At 43.2% G+C, this 25,023-nt stretch overlaps 1 long non-coding RNA gene across 1 annotated transcript; it reads right to left on the minus strand.

Annotated features, from left to right (window-relative positions):
* Window positions 1–659: 659 nt before the first annotated feature.
* LOC144410312 (uncharacterized) lies at window positions 660–25,015 on the minus strand. The gene is made up of 5 exons (XR_013468281.1): window positions 24,874–25,015; window positions 24,732–24,762; window positions 23,867–23,947; window positions 4,516–4,619; window positions 660–859 (listed from the first exon to the last, which is right to left on the minus strand). It is a non-coding gene; the product is annotated as an uncharacterized LOC144410312 (long non-coding RNA).
* Between the last annotated feature and the right edge of the window lie 8 nt (window positions 25,016–25,023).

Genomic DNA, 25,023 nt, shown 5'->3' on the forward strand with positions numbered 1-25,023 from the left:
TATCACATGCATGTTTTTTTCCCCAAGGAATTTAGTGGTCACATAATGACACAGAAGGAACGAATAATTACAGCACTTCCAATACACCAATCACAAAGAGACATACGTACTATTCATGGTTATGGTGCATCGTGCAGGACCCATAGAAAAGAAAATGTGACAAAACAGCTGTAAAAATGTTTATTTTGATGTTGCGCAGATGTTTTTCTGTTTTCATTTACATTTGACATAAATAGAGAAGACTCACCGATATGAACACATTGTCGAACATAATCACAAAACATTGCAGTTAAGACTGAATACAAAGGGTAGATATCATCAGACAGGAACATATTTCATAAATGACAGCAGACAGCAATACAGTCCTTACATCTCCTAAACAATTTCCTTTAAATAAAGAACAAAAAACGTCTCAGATCTACATTACATTTATAGCAAAAAAATGTATCCTTATTACAAACAAGGTGGCCATGTATTTTTCTTCAGCTGGACGGGTTCCAAGGTTGTGACGACACAAACAAGTTGTAAATCACTCTAATTGGCTTCCCCGCCTCTGCCTAAAAGGAGGCAGGAGCCAATGCCATGACTGCCCGGGCGCCATGGCGACAGCTGTCTCCACATAATGCAGGTTGTTATCCTGATGCCATCCGCCAAATTATGCGGTGGATATGGTAGGAGGTGAGCATCGATCACAATCACGTCAAAATGTGTTTTCTTTGCAACATCTGCTCCCATGTGTCGGGATATCACCTCGTTAAAAGGGCAATGATGGAGCAGCCACTGTTGAAGGGGACATTGCAATCGACAGCCACGAAAAGGACCCGAGAAACCATCCCATTCTGTATGCGACTGTGTGAATCTATAGCAAAAAAAAAAGACGTAAAATGAAGTAGCAGTTTTTGTTATAAGAGCAACCCTTATCTACTGTGGCACATTTGTGTTTTCTTAAATTAGAGGTTGCTTCTAGAAATAGTATAACTGATTCTCGCTTTGTCTTCTAAATATTGTCTGCTGAATAAACATCAAGGTGCTTATTTTCCTGATGAGGAAATGTGAGTAATCAAGAGATGTGCTGCAGTGAATTGCTTTTTTTTCACTTGTTTGATTTAGTCTATTTGCAAAATGCAGGTTCAATGATGAATAACAGCAATACGCAACAATTGGAAATACTTAAAGTAATATTAAAAAGCTGGAGGAGCTCAACCCCCCCCCCCCCCCAACCAAAACAAAGAAGAAAAAAACAACAATCGCAGTGGATTGTAAAACTAAACTGAGTGAAGACTGAAGGTACAAGAACATTGCTTAAAACAAAACCGAATATTTCAGTTAAATCTGGAGACAAATGAATGTAGGGATGTTTGTTGTCTGTTTTCATGGTTTCACGAGAAAGACTTTTTTATTAGGCCTTGATTTTCTTTTAGGATTTTACAGCTGCAAAGAGGCAGTCTGTCTGAGACTTGCACTTCATAATAATAATAACAACTTTATTTATACAGCTCCTTTCCAAGCAAAGTTGCAAAGTGCTTATAGTGCTATACTGATAGACATACACATGCCATTGTGTGCAAAATCCTTAGAGGCTTCTAAGCCAATAAAACATCTTCAAGAAAACATCTTCATAGAAAATATGTGTCAATTTACACGCAAATCAACCGCACTCAGCACAGTTACTCATTTTGGGACTGAACACCTTTATTCAACCGATATAAAAGTGTTATGTGTGAACAGACAACTCTCAAATCAACACCCGTCTTTGACAAAACAACACGTATTGACGGTGCGTTTGTTTGGTGCAGAATAACAACTTCTCTGCCAACTGAGAGTTGAGCTGTGCATTTTAACTGCGGATCACTCGACACATCCGTGGGACTAAGCTTCAGGTAGCTTTATTAATTCAAGCTCAGACTTATTTTTGGGGCCAATTATTCCCCTAAATGCAAAAATGATGTGAGTTGTGAGCACATGTGCATCGGTTTATAGAAGATTTAAAGATATTAATTCAAAGTATATCCATCCAATGATGCTTCACGCTGACCCCACTGGTACCCGGATGCTGTGATAACGTGGCCGTTTCTCAGGTGGTCTATCTTGCCGTGTCTTTAAAAGTAAGCTACTTGTAGGGATCCGGTTGCACAGCTTTACAGAGGGAGATCGATTGACCAACCTAACAAACCAGTTTCTTCTTAAAATGAATCTCTGCAGGCAGGTGTTTGGATTGCAGGCCATCGGAATGGCTGTCCTGTGTCTCTTACTGTGAGTATCCTCGGCTGTCATCCCCCAATAGCAGTGTGCTTTATCGGTTCAGTTGTCTTTACAAAGCTTTCTGCAGCCGGCTGACAATTGTCACCAATTACATTTAACTAAGGTATCAACGGTGGGACATTTTAATCAGTGAACGTTTTGTCTGACAAACTGTTCTCCTAGACCTTTTTTTTAATACATCTGCTACCTTAGTTATAGTTCAGTCAGTGACTGATGCCGAATAAATGCTGACGATAGACGGTGTTAAAAAACGCGGGGCTCAGTTGATAAAGCAGTGTGTACTGAACCTGACAGATACACATGGTCCTCAACCTGTATGGATGACAAGTCCTCCAGGCGCTGGGCAGAGATTCAAAATGTACATTTTGTTTTTCGCCAGCCGCTTCCAAATGATTGTATTTTTTCTTGTTAATTATTAACTTTGCTCATTTTTCTTTGGGACTTCTGCCAAGACCTTAAAATTTGAATTTCTTTATTCATGTATTCGTCGGAGGGGGAGGGCAAACTCCAAGTGCCTTGAATTACTTGAGATGTATTCTCTTCATGTACTTCACGCTGCCACTGCATTCTCCCAAACTTCTCCCAAATGTTCCCGAGGCACTGAAGTCTCAAACTTTGAAACACGACAACCCCTCAAAGCTCCCACTCGTTTGTCTTATTCCAACAAGGCTGTAGAGTCGGTGCACTTTAACATGTCTAATTCATCCCTCGGAGCGCTCATGAATATTTTAAGGACGCCTCTGCCGCGGTGTACACTGCCTCGTAGATAGCCGGTAGGCAACGGGCGGCCAGTGTTTCTCTTTTCCTCTTTTGCCTTTGAGTCCCACCTGATTCGAACAACCTTCACTCAGCAATGACCGCTGTTCTGCCTGCAGAAATCAGCGCGGGGTAGTTAATAGATTTTTAATACACATCTCTGGCTTTCATTACTGAAGGCAACAACTGTGCACACAATGCCTCGTTTTTGCAGTCCTCTAACAAGCTGCCAAGCAGCGCCGTGGATAAAAGCTGCTTCCTAAGTGAGACCAATTGATGTCTAAGTTAACAACATGACAAATGAGGGAAGCAGGAGAGCTGTTGTATTGTGATCCCGAGCCGGATACAGGGATCGGTCCTTTAGTGCCATTATTGGATGCTTTTATGTGGTGCTATCAGTTGTTTAGTTGTAAAAGCGGCTGAATGTGAAGGTTAAACCAGTTCGTGCCGTCTTCTTCTATAATGGTTAGATGACATTGCAGAGTTACAAACATTTCATCTCTGTAATGCAGCAGTAAACACGTCACCTGTGTAGTTGATTTGGTGTCATTGGTATACAGTGAATATTGGTCATGTCAACCGGAGTGAATCCTCACCTCCCTAAAATGTTTAAAGCTGAAGCCCCACTGGATCAGCACATATTCTCCTTATATTTTGTGGCGGAGTCCGCCATTACGGCACTTAATTGAAATTGTCCGCCTATGCATATTTACAGAAAAGTATCTTGAGTGATGCTCCTTTCATATTGGTTTGCAGTCGCACAGTGTGTCGACCCACACTGACAGTGTGTGAGTTTCTTTGGAAGCTTAAAATGAGCCGACGAGCTCAACTTGAAGTTAACATGAATAAGAGGCGCTCAGGATCATGGGACATCTACATTTCCATGGCAACAGAGCAAAGTCAATGTGGAGGAAAGCTCAGTCAGTGGACCTTGTTGAGCTTATTGAGCAAAACACTAGATCATATTTATGTTTTATTCTTATTTTGAAGAGAAAATATCTAGTTTTTGCAAGATTCAGAAAACTCTAGAGTTGTGAATTTGGTTTGCGAGACGACATTATCATGCATTACTCTAACCGAGAGCGACTTTTATTATTTCTCATGAGGGTTGAAGCTAATCCACGCTTCATTTCTCCATCCCGAGCAGAAATCATCGCAGGAAAATCCATCTTAAATCTGTGCTGCACCCAGGGGAAAAAAGAGGCTTTATTTCACAGCTGGTGTGCATTTCTCATAAACCAGTCAAGTGATGTCAGTCTTCTCATATTCCAGCTGTCACCGCGGCAGCTTTTTCTGCTGGGATAAGCTGCTCCCTACTCAGCCTGTAAGCCTTGAAATTGTTTACTAAATAATAAGATAAAACAGTGCACTTCTTCACAGGACGAAAGCAGTGGAAGTGGAATGAAAACCGACGCGTCTCATCTGCACACGTTCACGGGGGAGCAGTTTAGGAATAAGCAACATGTGAAGGAGTGTGTGGTAAAAAAAAAAACTCACCCCGTCTGCCCTCCTGCTGGGACGGAGCAGTCGACTTTGAAGCTTCTTCTGGAGCTCGACCAGCATCTCCCTCGCAAAAAAGGTTCCCAGGAGCCGCGCTCCGCCTGCAGCCGAGTCGGAGAGAGCGTGAGCGAGCAGGGAGAGAGCGCCGGTCGGGGGAAAGGGTAAGACGAGAGCCAGGCACACAGGACGGGGATTGGGTCGTCCTTTCGCCTGTGATTCAGTAATTGATTGGGAGGGGAACCGACAGTGTCTCGGCTCCCTCAGGGGTCAAACCACAGCCTCCCAGGATCCTCGGGCACTAGTTAGTTCCCAGGACACTCGGCTTACGTTGTGGCCTTTGTCGTTCAATAGAAGGCGTCAATGGAGAGATGAGATGATGGTTTTGTGCTTAACGTTTGGAAGCTACTTGCCACCACGGCTGGTTTTGTTGGCCAAAATCAGAGCGAGTAAAAGGAAGAAATGATGAGAGTAGAGACATGCGAACCAGTTTCAACACATTAAACCCCAAATATATTGTCACCGCACTTAAATGGCTTTTTAACTTAAGACAGTTGTCGTTAATAGGACTCAAATACACAAGCAGCTGTGACTACAGCCATTCTGCTGAAGTGCAAACAACGAGAACACTAATGTACAGAGGCCTGAAGCATAGCAGCTAATGTCGTACAATATCCAGTCTCAATCTAGCTTATCAGCCTGCTTACATTTGGGAACGTTATGTAGGATTTATTGCATTACTGATATTTCCATTGACACAATATATTCAACCTAAAGTAGAGCTATACTGTGAAACTTCATTTCATAAAACATTTCATGCAGGATATATCAATGAACTGTAAATTAATTATAAAAAGAGAGAGCCTCCTCACTGTCTTCTTAAAATAGTAAAGTGTAGCTAACAGGCATACTTATTTACTCTTTTATCACTGAAACAATTAAATGCAGAGCATCAGTAAAAAAACGTTCTCTGTAAATCCTTGCTGTAATATTTAATTGTAATCATAAAAAAATCACACAACTCATCATCACATCTATGATTAAAAATAACACTATGTAATACAATAGAGATTCACCAGCTAAAACACAACATCAAAGCATGAGTCCTGTCCTACCAATTCACTGGCAGGATTGCTAAATATACCAAAACCTTGATGAAACCTATGGTAGCTTTGTGAGGACGAGCGACCGACCTTGAAGTGTGATTGACAGGAGCCAAGTCTGACACATCAGAGTAATTTCCAGCTGTCAGAAGAATATTTACAGTCAGATAAGCCCTGGATTCACCCTGGACTCATTTTGGAGCAATTCCTCCTCTCGCTGGAACTCTTTAAGACTTTTTAAGAGGAAATGTGAATCACGTCAGATAAAAGAATACAGAAAGGGGCAAACGTGTGTGTGTATATATATATATATATATATATATATATATATATAAACTTCATTTCATAAAACATTTCATGCAGGATATATCAATGAACTGTAAATTAATTATAAAAAGAGAGAGCCTCCTCACTGTCTTCTTAAAATAGTAAAGTGTAGCTAACAGGCGTACTTATTTACTCTTTTATCACTGAAACAATTAAATGCAGAGCATCAGTAAAAAAACGTTCTCTGTAAATCCTTGCTGTAATATATATATATATATATATATATATATATATATATATATATATATATGTATATATATATATATAATATGTTTCGCTATTGGACTGCAATGGTTCATTTGTATTAAATCCAGGTACCTGCACTAAGATTTGCCGTAGATGGCACTGTTTCATCGCAGACGGAGTCTGACTCCTCTCGCCTCTCCTTGCTGCCCAGAAACAACGACGCAGGCGCCAGTTCGACATGAGTATGATGTCATACAGTGACAAGCCAAGCCCTGAACCAAAGATTCTGGTGGTCCGTGAGGGGTGCTCTTTAAAAAGGAATTGAAGGGGAGAAAACAAACTGAATCATATACATACTGATAGCATCCATGTTTAAGAATACCAAGAAGTCAGAAGCTTATTAGCCGGTGGAAGAGAATGATTGTTTATCTCCCACGAGGCCGTGTAGACGGAAGAAGAAGTAGGAGTGACCCAGGAGCCTGGGGAGTGTCTGGGACACAATGTGTTTTGTGAGTCTCGAGTGGATATTAATGGCCCCTCCATGATGGATATCATCTTCAACATACCATCCTGTTTCATTTTGATGGATGTCAATGGAACAATTTGAGGCATTGAGCAGTGGATTTGCTAGTGTTGACTGTGGCGGAGTACGCTAACACAGTACAGAGACTCAAAGCATGACAAAGGAATCTATACAATATGTGACTCTCACATGCATGACGTAACTATATACTTATGCCATATGCATTATTACATTACATTACATGTCATTTAGCTGATGCTTTTATCCAAGGCGACTTACAGTAAGTGCGTTATGGGTTTATTCAGTCATTCGCTTCAGGGGTAATTTGCGTTTAGTGCTAATTAGAAAATGTTGCTAACATGCTAAACTAAACTGCTGAACAACCAATGTCATTGGGAGGAAGTTGTTGCTGGCATTTAGCTAAAGGCAACATTTGTCTGTGGCACAGTGGGTAGAATTGGTCTCACTAACATTAACATCAACTCAATTGGAAACAGCAGTAATATATTTCAAATTCTACACCAGGAATAATACATGAATAGTGTTTTCTGCTTTAAAATGGACTGGATGACATTTAAAGCATTTACATGACTTAAATACTAATGAATATAAAACTCCACTTTTGACTGTTACATTAGGCTTATCTTTTTTATGTTGGTCTTTTTTACAAGGTCATTTTTTCTTGTATGTAGAGAAAAACACAACTGCAAATCAAATAGAAAATGTACACTTGTTATTATTATGTATCTAACATAATCACGATACCACCTAAATGCATGTTTCAATTAGATAAGTTCTAAGAATTGATGTAGAAACAAATATATAGAAGTGGGTCGGATGACGTCCCTCAAAAAGTGAATAACTACATGATACTCGGCTGCAAAGGGAGTGGACGGGGGCAGAGAGTTTTCCATCACTAGCATCGGTTGTTATGGTGCCATTTTGCATGCTGAAGAAAACAGGACACACACACACACACACACACAACTCAGTGGCACTAAAGGGGAATATCAAATAGGTAGTAGGGCCTGGGTCTGTCTTGCACTGCCTATCAGACGCCTTTCAGCTCTTTGCTCGGAGGAACAAAAAAAAGGAATCCTCCAGTGAGCAGGCTGATGGCTGATTATGCCTGACAATACCATTTCAAAAGCATCTCACCCCCTACATGTGACACAGCAAAGCGTTGGGTGGGGGCTGTTGCAATCCCCAAACTACTTTCAACTTCAACTGAGTGGCGCAAAACTACAAAATGCAATACATCACTGATGCTTTAACTATTGATGTTCTCCTGTCACTGGTCCACTGTGTACCCTCATCATCCATCACAAGTTCCTACCTGTCTCTTCTCCTTCTCCTTACACCTGTACTCTTTACAAATGAGCTCCCACGATGCAGCCTGTCTATTCCCACCTACATTAGCCCTATCACATTATTCTTTGCAGTGGAGCTGAAGTGTTAGCTCAGATAAAACTGCTTTATATCCGAGCCCAATAGTCGGATTTGTATCTGGGGCGGATACCAATGCGGATGATAATTTCGCTTTACTGTTAAAATGAAATGACTCACAGATGAAGGCTAACAAAGGGCATTTGGGCTTTAGCAGGTGGAATAGCCCACCTTAATTTAATTAATTAAATTAATTATTACAGCCAGACAGATTATTTGATATTACTTTAAAAAAAAAAACAGAACAAATAGGCATTCATACAGTTACATTCATTTAATATATTGCTAGACTAAAGATGTCAAAGCTTTGCAGAGTCAATTAAAGTTTGAATCAGCTTTGGTGACTAATTCTGAGGCCCATCACATCTGTAAAATACAAATCTCTAAGGCGGGTAAATGTCTCCCGAAAGGTGTCAAAACACTTTTCGGTTTTTCACAAACAGAAATCCTGCCAATTCTAAAAAGAAAGTATGTTTTATTAAGATCAGTACAAGGTGAAGGCACTGGTGGGAATAAGTGAAAAAAATAAGACTCTAATATCTACGAGCTCTTCTTTGGCTTAAGTTGACCCTCTGTTCACTCACTAAGATGGAGGAGATGGTTTGGGAAACAAACAACAATCTCCTGGGTGAGCAGCCTGCATTTGTTTGACCCATTCAGCCCCCCGACGTCCTCCCTGCACTAACGCTCTAGCTCCTCTTACCAAGTCGCCTGCTCCCATCGTGGCCTCCAGAGGTAGACGACGCCTCCTTATTTGAACCGGTGATCGGCCAAGTGTTGTGTGACGAGTCTAACGATAATCCTCTCTCTATAGGTTTGTATCACAAATCCTATGCGTTTGTAAAACTGATCAGTAACACAACAATGGAGTGGACAGTGTTGAGGGTACTGGATGGCGCCATTAATATGATTGTCATGCACATGTCATCGGAGTCAAGACGGTACAATATATTACACATTTGAAGAAGAGCAGATAACATAAGCTACTACTTGTTCCGTTTAATGGTAAAGTGTGTTTTTTTGCTGCAGAATCTCGTTGACAGTGTGATAACTTTTCACCGCAGGAGGTCTTACGATTATTCTGACCAAATTTAAATCGATTGGAATAAATCACTGGGAGGAGTTTGTTAAACCCGGATAGCTCGGATAGCTCAAAAAGGTCAAAGGTCATCATAAAAGTGAAATGGCCGCCTTCCTGTTGGGAATACCTCCGAGGGGCATTTTTGTACGTCCCATCACGCCTACAAAATTTCCTGCAGCCCGTTGGAACGCCACGATGGGGCCAGTCCCGATGGGGCCAGTCACGATGGGGCCGCAGTCCACTGCCTTGTGTGCAGACTTTCAAGAGTTGACCGATGGCCACAGCACCTTGTTTTTGCGCAGCAACGTCCTCCAAAGCGGCTTTGTCCGTGCTCAGGTCTTGAACCGCGCCTGCACTGTTAGCGTCCGCTGAGCCCACGGGGCGTGGCACCGCCCCATTGACATGGCGGATCACGGCTTCGATGGAGCAGCCTAACCTAATGTCCCTGCGTCCTACACCGCTTGGCACGACCTACTCATTAACAGGTCCAAGGGCCCACACCCGCCATCTGTCCCGAGGCTAAGGTTCAGGAGGGAGGGGGTGGGGGCCCACTGTGCTCTATTGCACTCTCCGTGGCCCTCCCAGTCGAGATGCCAAGGAGCAGAAGGTGACATTCCAACTTTCTCTCTCTGTCGCGCTCTTTCTCTCTCTCCAACTCGGGGTTCGATTTATTTAGAGGAAGCTTGGATCCGAATGCAGCATCGCGCCGCACTGACTACACAAAGAGGTGAGAGAGTCTGGTGTGTTTGTTTACAGTGTGAAGAGAGAGCAGGGGAGGGCGTCTCCTTAAGAGTCTCAAATTGACAGCATCTGGCGTTGAAAGTCTCACAGTGTGTCCCTGTGAACATGCTCTCCCCTGTGCACCTTTGGTTGTACCCATTGGCAGTGACTTCCAGGGGAGATGAGTGTTGGTGTTTTTTCCTAAAACACTACAAATTAATTTCAACACTCAATCACGTTTAGTCTGCCTTCTCTTCAGGTTCATCCTCTCCGCAACCTTTCTTAAGATTTTTTTTTAAACTAATTTAAGTAGTCTTTAAAGGACAGGTGTTAAAGAACAGTTCGATTTCTTGTCCTTGCTCCATTAGATGTGATAGTTATCCATTTGTTTTCAATCACACTAACGAAGGATTTGATTGGCACTCTAAGAAGAAGAAGTGTACCCCTTGTTTTCTGGCAGCATGCCCCGCTAAATCACACACCAATACAAGTCCAGTACAAAGGTGAGAAGCTACACTTCCCACTGCATTCTCATTCCTGACCTGAACCACCAGGGGCCAGTAACAGAACATCTAATCAACATGTGGACAGTCATTTAAAAATACAGAATGGCCCTTAAAACCTCATGAGTGGTCAGTTCCTGCAAATACCTGGTAAAGCAAAGGCAAAAGTGCATTGATAGCGAGCTGATGGGTAACATGTATGTGTATTGTCCAATTCTGTTCATAATGACGCATGAAAGAAGTGCGGCGTGTCGCTCACTATTTATCACACATTCCATTGGAATGCAAAGAAAACCTTCCCCGGAAGTATCCAAGCGCAGCCTGCAGCAGGATGGGAGGGTTTTGATAAGGATACTGCAGCTACGATGTGGTGCCCGAAATGATGAAATACAACCTTTGCAACACAACAGGGCATCGATGTTGTGTTGCAAATGACTCCCCCTTTGATGCCTCTCCAGTGAGCATGCCACACAGCCACTTCTTCTTTTCTCTCCTTCTCTTCACCTTTCTCTCTGGTCACAAACTCCAGCCCAGAGTCTCGTATGTGAAGTTTCTATAGCAACCATGTTGCCGGCATGATCTCACCATTTAATTTCCCCAAAGGCTGTCTGACAAAGAGACGAAAAACAAAAAAGACTTTTGGAATCAGGGTTGACTTTGTGGTTTGGGGTATAAGACCACATGTACTCGATATTGAATCTACTCAATGACTGTCACTGCTGAACTGTTACCTGGGCCAAACAATCACCGCCTGAGATCATTGTTTTTCACCACTTCCATCGCAACAAGACCGCATCGCTGTCAAAAGTGTCCGTTCAAAACGTCCATTAAGAATAAAAAAAAAAAAGCAATATCAGCCATCACAGCGAGATTAGAAAACGTGTGTCATGCTTTGTTCCGGCAGGCGCCTCAAGGCAACAACGCCACGTCCGTCACCTCCACCCAGGAAGAGCATATGAGGGCCTACTAAACAGTCAGTGCACAGGACAGTGCACAACCTGCCTTGTTAATGTCTCCATGACAGCAGGAGATGCCTTATGTGGGTGGAACACACACAGCCTCGGCATTGATGGGCATTCATGGGGTTCGCTTACCCAGTTGGAAATCCGGCAGCTTTTAGGCTCTGGCTGTGGCTCCAGAGGTCTTTGGAAATGTCAATCATGTGCCCTTGGACCCACATGCTGGGACCAGGGCTTTACAACTCAACTCTGCCCTACGGTTCTCTTGCAATAATAAAAAAAAGGACATCTCAATAGACCACATCTTCTAGTGGGCAATTCAAATTAAATTGATGTTCAAATGTCATCAAGGTGAAAACCTTTCACTTTGACATGAAGTGACTTGAGTGAAGTGAGAAGGGTGCTTTTGAGGGTTTCTTGCAGAGAATGAGAAGATTGAATGCCTCGATTTCCTGATATTTACCAACGATTAGGACAGTTAATAGTTGAGGATTGACAAATGTGTCATTTGTCAACTGACATCATTATACATAAATCAGTAGACTTCAAACATGATTTACTAGGGTATGTGTAGAGGCAGAAAAAATTATTTAGAATATAAAGAATACATAAATAATATAAATGGAAAAAGACTAATGGAAATACCCACGTATCTTACTCTCGCTTCTATTTTTCCTATAATTGAAAGAAAATTAATAGTAGTTCCTCCATTCTCTCCCTGAAAAAAGAGTGAAAACTAATTTTGAAGGAAACATGCCAGTGCTTTTAAATTCTGAAAACCAAATTTAAAAACACTATAAAACTTCAAATAAGTGGCTGCAAGGTTGAAATGGTCCAATAACCCAAATCTAAAAGCTGGCCAATATTTTGTGTGTTATTGATTTTGCACTGATGTTTATTTTTTATGAGCTTTGCAGTTTTCCTGCAAATTAACAAGAAGAAACATACATTTGGCTGTTTATTATCACTGACACATCTATTTGTTTCCCAATCTAGCCTAAAGTAACATGATTTATTACAGCTCAATCATTTTATCTGCCTCCGTAAACATTTTAAAACATCACTTTGCCTCGGCGTTACTGATGCAGCCAAATAAGTTCAGGTAGACAAGCCAGAAACTCACACAGACATTGATTCCCTGTTCTAATAAACACCAGGACTAAGTGTTTGTGCAAAAGTTATTATTCTGAAAGCTGGAATAAAAGCAGAGGAGAGGTGAGCTTCTCAAACAGTTACACGTTTCCTTTTTCCTTTTTTGTGATTCATCAATGGAAAAGCTATTATGATTTGTTCCTCTAAGATCAGCACTTTCTTCTGGAGGCTTCTAAAACTCTGCATTTATCTATCACTAAAATGCTCCAAATAAAAGGCCACCCCCACGTCACCAATGGCACCAATGACACAGAAGCATTCAGGCTGCATTTCTCAACAAAGAAACCGCAGCCACCTCACAAACTGCAATCGTGCCTTCGTCCTTAAAGTATGAAAAGAAAGAAAAGTAACCGTTGCCTTAGAACCATTTGACAGTGGATAACCATTTATAAAGTCCTAAGCCTTTCAGTTTGTCAGGGAAGATCAAACAAACATTCTTTTTTTTTTTCTCAATATTTTCGCTTTGACTTCTCCTGAAAAGTCAATATATTTGTGCTGTGTGACTCCACCGGTTTACTAATGTTTGAAATGCAGGAGCTGCTGTCAAAGAACACCAATTAGTGAAAGCTGTGGTTCAAAAGGAGGCCAAGCTTGCCATTTGTCTTCATGATCATTCTCAGTCGTTACAGGTAAACAGAGCAAAGTCCTTTGGAAGTCTGCTATATTTTTAGGTATCTGCCTCCGGAGAGTGCTCTCTCCTTTCCAGCGGGAAAAAAAAGGCCTAATATAATCATATCGAGCCATGACAGTACTTCAAACCAAGCAGAACAGACAAGACCATAAAGCCATCAATAATATTCCAGCGCAAGGAAGACAGGAAAAGCTTCTTAGACTTTCTACATAAATATTCAAACAATTTCATCAGGACCCTCATTCGGATGGCCCAGTCATGCCAGGTAAAATATTTGACATTGCCACCGGGCGTGTTGGAAGATAAAGCGTCCCCAAGTGCTTCCGCCTGTGTGGCCCGTGACGCCCGGGTCTCTATCTTTCCTATTCTGAATGGATCTGCCACTCGGCGCTCCCCGCCACCTGTCAATCACGACGCATTAATGACCCTCATTATGTGGCTCGGCCATATGGCGCCCCGCTCTGTGTTTTTGTGTGTGTGTGTGTGTTGCCGGGACGCATGCTCCGCCGTCCTGAAAGCAGATTGCACTGGAGACGAGGCCGAGCTCTTGGTCACCTCCCTTAGAATCTCATCGCCGTGGTTGCCCTGACAGAGGAAATATGGCTGAGGGGCTGGAGGGAGGGGGGGTGGGGGGGGACAACAGTAATGGACTCTCTGCATCTGCTTCAGAATGTCATCCCAGATGTCCCCTTCTGCATGAACGGGCAGAGTTGGATAATAGCAATGTGAGGCCACCGAGGGGTGGCTGGAAGCTTCTGAATGGCACCGAGTGTGCGAGTCATAATGAACTTTTAACCCTTTGAATATTGAAATGTCAATCTTTGTGACAGTCGTTTTCTCTGTGAAAAGGGAGTTCATGCGGGTTCTGCATCAGAAGCTGACGGTAAGTCGATCGGAATGGCAACGAATCTAACCTCCAATATCAGTCGCCTGCAGAGAAGATTAAAAACGTTTGATTGATTTGAAGATTGACGTGGACACGCCTGTATCTTGCAGGCTCACATGCAATCAAAAACTTGGACTGCTTTGCAATGGGAACCTTTCTACTTCCACTGAGACTTAAGTAAAATGCCAGATGTCCTGACAATGCCCCTTATTAAAGCCGCGGCCATTCCACCAGGGAGTTAGATGAGCAGATCGACGTGCCTGTGCCGCGTTTTCCCCGGTTGCTTGGTAACCTGCAGTGACGACAAGTAGATGTCCCTGGCATGTGAAGCCAATCTAACTGCCTTCTGCTCCGTAGTGTGTGACCACAGCTCACAAAGCAAAAGCAGCAACTTAGCAGCTCCGTCCACACAAGATGCACTCCGGCAACGCACCGAGCAGAGGATATACCAGCATTTATGTCGCAGTGAGAGTCCAACCCAAAGTCACTATAGCAATGAAAGCTGCGTAGAAATATGCATGGTGGGCAGTAAAATGTAAGCCTGTGGGGAGCTTGAGTAGACAGCTGGATCAATTAAATGAATATGCACCAGAATTTAATTTAACTCTTGGCAAAAATGTGATACTCAAAATGTACAACTATTATGGATAAAAAATACAACTGGGGTTTAGGCACATATTTTTATACCCAGTTCACCCAAATAAGACTGGATACGAATGTATATGCAACAGGTTATCTGTGGGTATGTGAGTTCTGAATGAATCTAAATATGATTCAGCACATGTTTCTGTAAATCACAATACTGTACAGTTTTAAAAAAATGTCTTTATGTACTTGAAGAATGCAGTACTCTAAATAGGTTTGTTGTTGCACAAATGACCAAGGCAAATTCCTTGTAAGTGAACAGCGATAAACTTCTGATTCTGATTCTGATCCTGACCATGAACCAATGACTCTTTTTTACTTAGTAAAGTAGTGCTTCCTGTTTGTGATTCTTGTCCCTTGGCTTTTAAAAATGGACAGGAAAATCAATTCCCCGTAATGCATTCACTTTTCTGTGCATTTTTATTTAAAAAATCATAACAAAATGAAAACCTCTCAGTCTTGAAGCAGGATTTCAGGCCGATTGTGGGCAGACGCAATGACTCCTCTGGTCAAATTGCACTATGCCGACCAACTCCCTGCTCTCAAGAGGCATTTACCCTGTCAGTCCTATTTCATCTACATGTAATCTCTAATGAGCCTCATCTGTCTTTCTCGATACATTGAATGTTGCTTTCACATTGTGGATGGTAGAAAGAACCTAAATACACATATATTTGTGGAAACGGGTACTTTTTCTCTGATGTAGTGAAAAGCAAGACCTTCCTTAACTTACTATTCTTCTTTTTGTAAGAACCGAAAATGTAACATCTTGGCTGGCCGAGCTTTTCCAATCCCTTTATTCACAAACTCATATTTAAATATTTGCAAACATTCTGTGAGACGTTTTCAAATTAAAAAAATTGACATCTACTCTGCTTATTCAGTGTCGGTGGACATGGATTGGTTGAGCCGTTTAATTAGAAGTCTGGTTGCCAAAGACGTCGACTTGCACCTCACGATGTCGCGTTTATTTTTAGACCCCAGTATCAACAGCGGGTGCTCCTCTTCGGCGAGCCCCGTCCTCAGAGACAACTACATGCAGAGGACCTCCGTCTGCTCCTCTCTACTGTCAATAACATATTCCAGTGATTTGGCTTGCGCGGGGGGGTAATCAAAGCCTGTGGAAACACAAACAACAACGCAGCGCGACTAGACACACGCCCGCACCGAGGAGGTGTCTCTCCTTCAGAGCCGTGAGCCATTGCGTTTGGTGTTAGTGGATCCATTCGGTGAGTGAAGTGGTTTGATTAAGCGTCTAACAGCGAGGTTAAGATAAGAACATGTGCCAGTTGCAACACCCGGTGAATGACTCCAAAAATGTGGTTTCTGTTGATAAGGAACGACACGAAACTGAGAAGCAATCAATTCTCGGGAACAACTGGAAACTGGTTCGTTGTTAATTACGTTTTCGGCTCACCTACATCAGAAAAAAAGAATGCGTTCTGGGTTCAAGTACCCAACCAGCTGCCCCTCAACAAAAGAGTTTTTTATTTACCATCACAATGCATTACTATCATCCGTAAATAAATCGCTCACTCAATCACAAGGTGTCAGCATTAAAAACATCAAGCTCATCACACGGCACTAATGCGGGCTTTTGGGCCGCACTCCGGCTGTGTAGCTCCGCTCGGCCCGCTTCCCGACAGACTTCAGATGCGGTAAAACAACTCAAGGGGGTGAAGAGAGGAGACAAGCTGAATCCAAAAGTCCACACTTGCCCAGACTTGCGGGCTTTGCAGAGGGGTTAGGGCAGGCCTTTGCCAAAATGCATTTAGTCTGCAAGGGCTCTCATGCGAAATATTTGGTGTGGACCGAGTCTCCAGCAAGACTGCTGGCCTGCACACGGTGCAAGTGAGGTTTCTCACAGCTCACTGCTCCTGCTGATGTGACCGTAAAAGACATCAGGTAGGGGCACGCTGGTAGCTGACGGGTACTGAAGAGCTTGCACCGTCAAGGCTTGAGTCCTTACCGCAGCAGGCCGGGTGTTAGTGAAGCCTAAAACATCTTAAACATCTTAAAAATAGCGTTGTGATATGTGAAGATTATCTCGCTGAACAAAACGTGCGAGTGTCATATTTCTGTGTTTGCCACGGAGCACGTTGGCAGGTTTTTGGATGCAATAATCCAAAATCCAGTGGAAAAAACCCATTGGCAGAAGGAACCGGTGCGACGTGTACTTCTTTGGGTGGTCTACGAAGACATGTCATCACTTTATAGCTGGGGACTTATATGGCCCACTGGTGTTGGTAGGTCAATTACACACTCAAATTTATTTAGGAAGTTGCTATGCATGAATGCAAACGTTAATGTTGCCTTTGACCGCTAACTCTGTATCATGAAATGGAAGCCGCACAGACAGAAAATCCTTTAACTCCTCGACAGGCTTTTGACCTTCATCGAGGCAGCGTTTGTCCTCTTTGAGCAGCCTTTTACATCCGTGTAAATCAACTTATTCACAACCAGCACTTTCATTGTCAAACTCCCCAAAAATCTTAGTCCACCAGGGCTCCGGGGTCAGGACAGTCTGGACATTTGAACTTACGGATGGAACAACCACGGCACAGGAAGCCCGCCGGGCGGAGAGCAGCAAGCAGAAATGTGCTCTTTGACTAAAGCTGTTAAGCCCCTGCTGATCGATTGGCCTGGCCTTTTACTGGCACTGTAAACACACACACACACACACACACACATAGTAGGACATTGCTCTCTCTCTCGCCCATACTCGCATCATTGGTGCAAGTGCAAACATGTCAAAAAGACATCCTGCTTTTTTCATGGACCCAACACAGTGGCACTTGTTGCTTATGAAAACCAGTCGACAGCGTATCTACTAACAGTCCATGATTGTCTCCGGATGTTGGTTACAAAGATACTTATGCATTTAGTCTGATGATCTACACCTCTGCTCTGTAGTGGCCCAACAGGGTGAAATAAGAAAGTTTGCTCACTAGGTTCCTGCTGCATTCACGTTCCTATGGCCTGTATCTAAATAAGAGAACATTGATGTATGTGTGACTGGCCATCATGCCTTTCTATTTGCCTTTTAAACTAGAAGCCAGACAAAAACTGTGTCACCACTAAAGGTAATGTTGGGTTTTTTGAATGTTGCCTTCTGCCTTTCATAAGAAACCGAGGACCATTTGAAGGAGCTCGTCCAGCTGCTGCAGCATTTTCAAGGTCAGTCATTTTGTGTGTCCTTAATTTCTTTTCCCCTGATGCAGCAAAGTATAGTAATGGTAAACATATGTATCTCTTTCTTTTTTAGCCGACTGTGCTTATCTGTGAGAGTGCAGCGTGCTGATACTGTTTGTTTCCAAGCTGAGGCGCCCCGTTCCGATATGGCTTTAAACAGCGGCCCGCCGTCTCGCTTACTTTGTATTCCAACGGCGCTAAAGGTCAAAACTCATTGGATTTAAAGGAGGACGGAAAAAAATAAAAAATAAAAAATGCCCCCCTGGTGTCTCATGGGGGGACTTGCGACCAAAGGGAGACCAAGGTGGCTCTTCAAGTGCGGCCCTGAAACGCTCCATCAAAATAAAAGCCTGGGTGAATTATCCTGAACGCAATGACGCTTCGCTGATCAGTATGCACCTGGAGGTAGGTGTGTGTGTGTGTGTGTGTGTGTGTGTGTGTGTGTGTGTCGTGCATTAATAGGTTATTTCCTGGCTTTCTTTTTTTACCTCTTAACCATGGCCTGCATAACAATTCAACTTTTCCCCGTATATGGGTTGTATTTATTCATTCTGGTTTGACAGTCGTTTGTGAATCTGTTCAAATATACACAGATCACAACCCCAAACAGCTAATATGTCGCGCAGTTTGTTTGCTCCAGAAGTTTTAATTACAGATGCTTCCTGGCACAATTAAAGTTAGATAACAGAACCACAGCGACGGGAACCGGCATCTGCTCATGCTCCCAGAACAAGTCCGGGGCGTAGCTGCTGGGTCACACAACCCTGTCGACGTGAATAATGAGGTGGTCTCCGGGGCCGAGTCTGCGCCAGACCAGGTAAGGTGGCGTGCTGGTGGGCAAAGCATGCTGGGAGCCAGCGCGGGCAGCGCCTGCCGAGTCGGCTTCTGTGCACACTCTAAAGGGTCGGGGCTGTCATTGGAGTCGGGGGAAGCCGAAACCCTTCGTGGTGTCAGATGAACGCTGGGAGGGAAGCGGGACACTCAGGTACAAAACAGATTGGAAAGTTCTCGGAGCCGTTGGGAAGAGAGAGAAACAGCCGGGCGCGGGAGCACCTCGGCCCTGGACTGTCCTTTCTTCTCCTTCCCCCACTTCAGCACAGCTCAGCAACCTTGTTGGACAAAACGATCCCCTCGGCCAGCCCACTAGACAGGGTGGGTTTGAAGTGGCAAAAGGCGGCGAGAGCCTGATCGTTATTTCACCTCTGTGTTGTCAACGAGATCACCGGTACCCTTTCGAGCGAGTGCGACACTTTCTAGACAAGATTACAAGTCTCGAACACTTCTGAGATGTCATGGCTCCGTTCCGAGACAAAACGTCAAAAACACACCCAGTCACTGACAGAGGAGGATTTTAGGGAGTAAAAAGGATACGGCTGAGAGGACTCTTCCAAGAAGGTATGAATGCTCACAATACTGCTTCAACGCCTCAAACCTGTCTGATTGGAAGGAAAACATTCTCACTTATGAATCAATTCACTGAAATGTATTTGTGTTTTCAGACGTCAGCCTAAGCAGGTCCAACATGCATTTCTGATGTCATGGTTTTGACTCACCCAACCACCAATGCAAGCAACCTTTCATGGAGACAAGCTACACAAACAGTCCGGATGTAACCTGGGAGGCATTCCATTTCTGCTGTTGCAAATTAGTAGCAAGGGAGGGGGCAGCAACAAGGGATTACATTACCCCACTCAGGGAAATTGCTCACAGTCAGTCCTATTCTGTAAAAGCTGCACTCGAATAGGACTCCATCCCTGTGACGGTGAGAGACCTGGATGCATTGAAAGCCTATTAAAGGAAATGGCTAATTAGTACCCAGCTCAGTCAGCACTCTGACATGACACCACCTTACTGTCCTAATCTTTCTCAGATCGACTTTGTCCGGTCAGTTTGCTGCCACCTGCCTGTCGAGCTTGCAATTACCAGTCGCTCTTCTCTCCGTTTCCATCGAACGTAGCAGAAATAGCATATTGGCTAAGTTTGATTCATATACAGAGATGTTTTATGCATTCACGTGTGCTTTAGGTACTGTTTGTATGGTGCACTGCAGGTGGGTTTTGTGATTGACACTTAAAATGGAGGCAACATCTCCAGCAGAATAGAAAACCTTACTGAATCAGATTTATTGGGAAGCCTATTAGCGGTTGCAGAGAAAATTACCGGAATCAACCGCTGATCACGTTTGTCTGCAAGATGCATGTGGATGAATTATGCCCATAGCAGTAATAAGGAGGTGCAATGATCAAATGCCCCCGATTGCAATTTCAATTAGTTAAGCAAGTCCAAAGGGAGACAGGATGTGAGGACTTGGAATGTAAAGTAATTCACCATCGATTGCAAAGGAGACTTAAAGTAAGCTCGATACTTATAATGGCCATAATCAGCTCACCAGACAATCCATACGTGATGCTGCTGTGACAGCAAACCCCCACCTTCAAAGACGAGCAGCACTTTGGAGGCGGCAGCCGGGCGGGGAAAGAATCGCCCGAGGGTGCTGGGAAATGTCTCTGACTTTGTGGTGGCGCTGAAGCATTCAGCGCTGCGGGAGATCCTAAATGAACACCAATCAAAAGGCCCACGCAGCGAGCTTGAACCCCTCATCATCCCTCAGCATGGAGCCCCAGAGAGGTCGGTGGCTGTTGAGGAAAAGGCATCTGGTGTAACTTTAACGGCCCAGGAGTAAAATTGCGGCAATGCTCGGGTCATCACAGCTATTCCCGACGCAGTCTTGCCTTTGTTCAAGATTAGACGTTTGATTAAACGGGACCCCGCCGCAGAATGTGTCAGCACAACCCCCCCCCCGGTACCTCCACGCCAGCTTCCACAGAGGTCAGTGAGCCACACAGAAGACAATGCGAAGCTCTGAACTCGCTCGAAATAGTCCGGAGCAGCGCTGCAAACAAACGACAGACTCAGCCAGTGGGATTCCGCCGGCATCTACGACGCCTCAGAGGGAATTAAACAAATGCCACAAACTTAGTAAAAGCAAAATGTCAGCAACAAAAACCATGACGGCCGCCATAAAAGAGTCTGTGAGAAAACATTTTCGATAGCAGGTGTTTCCTATCGTAAACTGGGGGCAACAAGGACAGCGATGGTATTTTTTAAATCAAACCCAGAGACAAGACAGATAGTTGCGTGTGACACGTATGCATACAAATATCAACAAGCAAAGTAGGAGAAGCTTTTTCCACAAGGAAAAACAAGCCAACGTGATGTTTTACACAACAGCACACACTGTGAAATACAGGGGGCCAGAAGTCCAAAGTGAAGGCAGCGTTTATCTTTTTTGCTTTTCTTTTGTCTGCAAGATGTTGCCAACATTCGTTCACACAGAAAACACACCGCCTTTGGAGCAGATTTGACTTGTTTATTCACATTGTGCTTGGGCTATGCTACATGCAAAACATAGCCGGATGTTTAAATATTGGCCTTGGTGAATGTGACCCGCTGCACACATGAGTCTTATGAGGACAATTATCATAAAACTAATAGCTTTGCACTCACATTGACACAGCTTGGACCGACTGCATGCACAGCATTCATGAGGAGCAGTTATTGGGTCTTATTTCGACACTTGCTGGCTCAGCTCTTAGTGGGCGGGGCCGAGGTGTTACTGGTCACGTGAGCGACGGATCCGTTCCGCACAAGTGTGTCCCAGTAAGTCGCGACAGCGAGGCGGCATACGTAACACCAACACCCTGAGATGGAAGCCGCCAAATTAGGAACCCTAATTCTTACTTAATTATTTACACCCGTGCTCCTCCTGCTGTGACGTGTCAAAATGTCTTGCAGGAGTAACGGCACTGAACATCACACCGTTAAGAGATGTCACAAGGTCCTCATCTACTAATTAAATATGTTTGAATGGGCTCTACCTTTCGTCTGCAGAAGAAAGTCTGGAAATACTTAATAGTTGAGACAAATACTGAATGAAGTATCAAACAAATACTAGTAAGTTCAAAGTAATGATTAACAATTAAATAACTGAGCCATAATTAGGTTTTAAATCAGTTTTGAAATCAGAAAAAAACGAAAAAGGCAAACTCAGATTTGAGTAAACGTCTGGTAGATATTTCACAATACCAACTTCTTTCTTTAAGGTCAGGAACAGCTTCAGGCAGCACTTAGAACACGTTGAGTATTGCAGCCTGCAAAGACTCAACACCCTGGCACCGGAGCGAGCCCTTGACTTTAGAAGTCAGAGTCAGAGTCAAACCTGATTTTCATTTTTACTAAATTTGTGAGCTGTGATGCATTTGTCAGTGATCCTCTAAATGACATCAGCAATGTTAACATCATAGATGTAATAGAATACATCTATGACGGTCAGCTGCAAATCAGTTATAGATGTGATGTTTCCTATTTTTTGAATGATTGCAAATGCAATAAATTCAAGGACTTCTATGAGTGTTAATGTGCATTTAAGAGAATTACAGCACTTTGGTTGTTGTTCTTGTTACAGTGTTTTAATGCTTATGTTCCCTGTAGGACAAGTTCAAAGAACAGTTGTTTTATACTCTGGTGCCCCAAACAACACCCTGTTTGCTTCAAAATACATCTAATACATAAACTATTTACCGTATATCATGACTGATGGATGAATACTGTTTTTATTCTCATAAAAAGTGTCATCATTATATCAAAATTATGGAAGGAAAAACTTCAAAAACACAACCGACTTTGATAAAATCACATTGTTTTTTCTGCAATTGCACAGCTATATTAATACACACCGGCTGTCAAAGGCCAATTTCTTTGGTTGATATCCAAGGCATGACAGACATGATTTATTTCCGTGTGTGTTCTCCGGCTTCTAAGCCGAGTCCGAAGACCTGCAGGTAACAGTCGACTCCAGGAGCGAATGTGAGTGCGAATGATTGTGTGTCTCTCTGTGTGTGTCAGCCCGCTGACGGCCTGCCAACGTGGCCGCGCCGGGATCCGCTTCAGCTTCTCTGCGACTCTCAACAGGATCAGTGTTTACACATAATGAGAGAATGGACGGATGGAACTTTAAAATGACTCGACTCCCGTTAAGGGTGCTTCATGGTTTGCAATGGAGCCCTCAGACCATCGCCAGAGGGAAGGTATAGTGGAAGCGTGGCGAAAACACGGTCACTTCAAATGAAAGATAAAGGAGAAAAATACCTCTAGACAGACAGAAAGTAACAGGTTGCTCAGAAGAGTCAAGAGTTAAACTGCAGGGAGATACACAAGGCAGCTTATACCACAGGAAGCCTGAAGCAAGAACAGCAATCTCCGAGTACAGAGGGTGATTACAGTCTGAAAGGGTGGCAGGAGCTTTCTGTAAAGCTCGCCTGTCGAGCAGATCATTGATCACAGATCATCGCCTCTAACTCCCGTAATCTTCCCATTCCGGCTGACAATGCCTTTCATTGTGTTCCTCTGACTCCACGCGGAGATGCGGAAGATGTTGAGTCACGGGAAAGATTGTTAGGTATAGAATGAGCTTTAGGATCGTATTATCAGTGGAAAAAAGAGGTGGTTTGAGAACCAAACAAAGTCAAAGCCAAATATTTTGAGGAAGAATGAGGACGCACTGTCAGAGTAACTATGACAAATGTCCTTCCCAAAAATAGGACTGCAGCATTCAATTTACTGAAATGGAAAATATCTTTCATTTGCTATCCTGGGTAAATTTTTCCACTCCCTCATTTCATAGCAAATAATAATGCTAACTAGTGCATCAAAAAAGACAATTGTATTTATTAAATGATCTAAATGGACAGCAAGGAAAACTAAATACACGTTTAACGAAAGCCCACGAATAGTTTGCTCTGAATGAAGAAGAAAACAGGTCTGGCTCTGGACATTTCAATTTATATACATTCAGAGAATCAATGGCTCACGTGAACTAACGCCTCGCACACACAGACCCTCCCACCCAACACTGCCCCTGCTCATAATACCTTCGCAGTATTACACTTGGACGAGAAGTGCGAGGGAATAATGGCAGAATTTGACAAGAAATCATACCTCAAGACAGACGTTTTATCGCCTCCGCGAAGTTCCCACCGGACTGATTGCCTCTGGAAGTGTGGCCCGCAGCGCGGCGCTCTAATGAGCAAGGGGAGACAAGAGGTGAGATACATGCAGAAAGCCAGAACATTAACTCAAGATAGTCTAGTTAAGGCAACAGTTTGCCAAGATTAAGCCTTGTGAGAAACAGGGGCGGCGGATCTGAGGAAGCCATTGAAGAACAACATAGATCATGTTGGAGTCAGTAAAACTTCCATGAACACTCTGAGGATTTGCTAATTCTTACAGACAGTTAATGACCCGTGAAATCAAGCTCTTTGCTAAAATAATCCCAGGGAATTCCTTGTAATGCATGTTAAATTCAATAATATTGTGCAGTATATATGTAGCCCACTGCATGTTATCAAGTGTCTTCATATCAAACAATTGACATTATTTTTAAGACACCAATACAACCTAAGTTGACCAAAATGAATGAATCAAAGTATAGCTATGAGTCATTGTGGTGCTCTTTTATTCAGCTATATGTTTGAAAACTGAGATACAGAATATAAGATTCAGAAACTTACAGAGGATCCCAGCTCTCCTCCTCCCCATCTGACTGCCACTACAAAGCAAAAGCAAACAAACAACGTGCAGCTGAGAGGGGAAAGAAAATATCTATACATATATAGCTCTGTAATTTAGAGGGAAAAGTTAAGCAAATACTTAAATAGATTAGGCTAGCTTTGAATGTCTAATCCAGCAGGGACAAAGCAGGAAGGAGTATTGAACATGTTTCTTCATGAATTATTAGAAAGAGTGCTGTTTGAAAATAAGAGTTTTGTCTTGAGATTTAGAACTAAAATCAAGGAAACCTTACCTTAAGGCATTCTAGCTTCGTATTTGCTGGACTGGAAGCAACACAAAAAGAAAAACACTCTGAAAGTGGTAGTTTGACAAGATAATGAGTTTGTTCTCTGGGAAAACATCTCCACCACCCCAATAAAAGTAAAATGCCTTACCCACTCTGCTGCAATCGCTATGTTGGAAGCTCGTGGTCTCGTTTAAAGGACGGACGGACGGGCGAGAGGCTCAACACATGTGAGCCTGCAACGTGACACCAGGGAAAAGAAGGACAATAAAACTAGCTGTAGAAAGTTGAACAAAAGCGA

This window comes from Gasterosteus aculeatus, chromosome 7 (genome assembly GCF_964276395.1).
Source record: "Gasterosteus aculeatus chromosome 7, fGasAcu3.hap1.1, whole genome shotgun sequence".
Classification (NCBI taxonomy): Eukaryota; Metazoa; Chordata; class Actinopteri; order Perciformes; family Gasterosteidae; genus Gasterosteus; species Gasterosteus aculeatus.